The sequence below is a fragment of the Tribolium madens genome, unplaced genomic scaffold, assembly GCF_015345945.1.
Source record: "Tribolium madens isolate multiple individuals breed KSU strain unplaced genomic scaffold, Tmad_KSU_1.1 Scaffold_7;HRSCAF=85;Tcas5.2_LG10, whole genome shotgun sequence".
Classification (NCBI taxonomy): Eukaryota; Metazoa; Arthropoda; class Insecta; order Coleoptera; family Tenebrionidae; genus Tribolium; species Tribolium madens.
In genome coordinates, this window is record NW_025401050.1 from 9,827,631 (window position 1) to 9,831,386 (window position 3,756).

At 28.1% G+C, this 3,756-nt stretch overlaps 1 protein-coding gene across 1 annotated transcript in view; it reads right to left on the minus strand.

Moving 5' to 3' along the window:
* Positions 1-1,448, minus strand: part of LOC123010057 — a 75,414-nt gene extending 73,966 nt beyond the window's left edge. Inside the window, exons 1-2 of the mRNA XM_044406690.1 lie at positions 1,219-1,448; positions 1,069-1,172 (exon numbers count right to left, since the gene is read on the minus strand). The gene's annotated coding sequence lies outside the window, so the exon portion shown is untranslated. The remainder of the gene's footprint in view (positions 1-1,068; positions 1,173-1,218) is intronic.
* Positions 1,449-3,756: the final 2,308 nt, after the last annotated feature.

Genomic DNA, 3,756 nt, shown 5'->3' on the forward strand with positions numbered 1-3,756 from the left:
TTTAAGTAAAATACACAATAAAGATATAAGAAATAAAATAAAAATTAAATAAAAGTAATATAAACATATAGAAACTGAAAGACAGACCCATGTAACAAAAAAAAACAAAAATAGAAATAAAAATCGGAAAAAAAAAACAAAACAGACTAAAAAAACAGAATAAAATACAAAAGAATAAATAAAATAGACACAAAATCATAAACCGCCCAAAAAATAGTACGAATTATAATAATTCGAGTAGAAATAGAGAAAAAGCAAAAAAAAGTAACAAAAATAGTGGACAAACAGAAATTACACTAAAAGTAAAAATAAAATAGTACAACGTTGGAATAAAAATATAAATAAAATAAAAAACCAAAACTGATAATAAAATTATAACAAAAACTAAGTCAGGAACCAAAAATAATAATAATAATTGTGCTTACGTTCAAAATTATTAATCACAAAAAAGAGTGAAAAAATTGTAGAATTTTAATATAAACTAAGTGAAAGAGTAGATTTTGTCTCTTTCTCTCGCTTTTAAGTAAAAATACCGTGTGATTAATTTTTTGCCATCTAATTTCAATTTAAACCTCTCTAAACTTTCCCAATAAAAACCCAATTTAATTAATCCTTTTCTAGACTCATTTACATTCTTTCCCCTCTCTCAATCGTGTTAATGTCTCACCATAATCATCCAAAGCCAACTCGTTTACTTTTTTCGGATAAAATGAAGCAATTTATATTTACTCAAACATTGACTTCAACCCTATTTCAATAAATTAACTTATCATTAACTAAACATTAAACCCAACTTGAGATTAACAGATCATCCAGATTTTTTTTATTATGTTTGATGCAAATAAACCTTGAACGCTATTTTTCTGTTTAGAGAAGAACAAGATAAGAAGAAATATAACCAAAGAAGAGAAAAATGTAGGCGATTTAATTTATTCACACCTTGAACCGAGTTTTATTGACATATTTAGGCAAGATTTTAAATGTTAGAAGGACAATTATGCAAAAATCCAAGTCTTGAAAACCATTCAAAAAAATTACAATTTTTTGTTTTTTTCATATTTTGCTCACCTGTAATTAAGTTATGAATAAAAAATGGCTCCAAGGTTGTCACATTTAATCAATTTCCTCTAATTGCAGTAATTTTAAATTTATTTTTGTGGTGATTTAGTCTCCTAAAACGAGGCTATTTACGACTCTACTACATCACGACAAGTTTACCTTAACATCATTACAAAAAACTACATTTTATTCCATCCTAGGGCAATAAAAGTGAAATTTTGGCACTATTTTTGCATATTTTCTCCCCTAGACACACCTCCCGGACTTGACCGGTTTTTTAAACACACTGTATGACATCACTGGGGGTTTACGTGAGTGCGAAGTTAGGTTATTTTAAAAAGACAGAAGCTTGGAAATAATGTAAACGAAAGTAATTCGAAGAAAATAGCAGATGTGGAGCGCCATCGCGGTAGGCGGGGCGGCGCTGCCACATAGTGCACGCAAATCCACAAAGCTGAGAAAAACTCTGAACGCGAAAGTTTACAAAATGGCAACGTTGAGCAGTACAAAATGAGATAAAAAAAAATTGCGTTTATAACTAGAATTCTTGATATATGGCAACCTCGCACTATTTTAATATTTAATAATTAATATTTGTTATGGCAATAGTGCACTGAAAATGTGTAACCAATTTAATTTGTCGCAAACAAAAAAAAACTGGCAACTTTGCATTTTATTTAAACTTTTATTTGTAATAAAAAAGAAAAAAAGAGAAGAAAGAAAAAGAGAATAAGAGAAGAAAAGAAAGGAGAAGAGAAAAAAAATTGGCAACCTTGCAGCGGTGTTTTAATTAACCAAAAAACTAGTTTTCAAAAAAACTTGAATTCTTAATATATGGCAACATCGCATTTAATATTTTAACAGTTTTTAATTAATAGTTAATATTTGTTATGGCAATAATGGACTTAAAATTTGTAACCAATTGAATTTGTCGCAAAAAATAGAACGTCTGGCAACGTTGCATTTTATTAAGAATTTTATTTGTAATAAAATAAATAAGAAGAGATAAAAAAGAGAATAAGAGAAGAGAAAAGAAAGAAAGAAAAGAGAAGAAAAAGTGGCAACCTTGCTCTGGTGTTATTAATTAACCAAAAAATGGCAATAGTGCACTTAAAATTTGTAACCAATTAAATTTGTCTCAAAAAAATAGTAAGTCTGAAAACATTGCATTTTATTTAGAATTTTATTTGTAATAAAAAGAAGAGAAAAAAAATTAAATTAAGAAAAGAGAAGAAAAAGTTTCAATCTTGCACCAGTGTTATTAATTAACCGAAAAAATGGCGTCTATAACTTGAATTCTTGGTATATGGCAACGTCGCACTATTTTAATATTTAATTAACAGTTTATAAATTTGTAACCAATTGAATTTGTCTCAAAAAAAATAGAAAGTTTGGCAACGTTGCATTTTATTTAGAATTTTATTTGTAATAAAAAAAGAAAAGAAGTGAAAAAAAAAAGAGAATAAGAGAAGAGAAAAGGAAAGAAGAAAAAAGAAAAGAAAAAAAAGTGGCAACCTTGTTCCGGTGTTATTAATTAACCAAAAAATTGCAATAGTGCACTTGAAATTTGTAACCAATTGAATTTGTCTCAAAAAAATAGAAAGTCTGGAAACATTGCATTTTATTTAGAATTTTATTTGTAATAAAAAAAGAAAAAAAAGACAAGAGAAAAAAAATAAGATAACAGAAAAATTTGGAAGAAATCTGTCTGGCAACGTCGCATTTTTGAAATTTTGAGTTACAACATTGACAAGTCGCGTCAACAAGAAAATTTGTAGATTTTGCAACACCGCACCTGCTCTTGATCAATAAATTTTAGAAAATGGTAACGTTGCAAAAATGCAAAATCAAACTATTAAAAAGTGGCAACCTTGCACCGCTGTTATTAATTAACCAAAAAACAAATTTTTAAAAAATGATGGCGTCTATAATTAGAATTATTGATATGTATGGCAACGTCGCACTATTTCAATATTGTTGCATTTTTGAAATTTTGAGTAACAACATTGACAAGTCGCGTCACCAAGAAAATTTGTAAATTTGGCAACAGCGCACCTGCTCTTGAAAAATACTATAAAAAAATCTGTGCGCAAAATTTTCCAAAATGGCAACGTTGCACAATGTTTCAAAAATACAAAATCAATCAAGTTTCTATCAAAAAGTGGCAACCTTGCACTGATGTTGTTAATTAACCAAAAAATAAGTTTTTAAAAAATAATGGCGTTTGTAACTGTAATTTTATTATATGGCAACGTCGCATTTTTATTTTAATATTAATAATTATGATTTGTTATGGCAACAGTGCACTTAAAACTTGTAATCAATTAAATTTGTGGCAAAAAAATTGAAAGTTAAACATGTGGCAACTTGTTCTGTAATCAAAAATTTTAATAAATTGGCAACGCTGCTACGAATCTAATGAATGAAACTACATATTTGAAATCGAGCTTTTGGTAGTTTGAAAGTAATCTGGAAGTTTGACAACGCTGCATTTTTGAAATTTTGAGTTGCATTGACAAGTCGCGTCAACCAGGAAATTTGTAGATTTGGCAACACCGCACCTGCTCTTGATCAATACCATACAACACATGTTTATGTTTGCTCTCTTTCTCTTTTTATTCCTTTTCTAACATTTGACATATCTTATCTTGTCACTTTTTTCAATTGTTTTGTCAAATTTTGTGTTTCTTATCACAA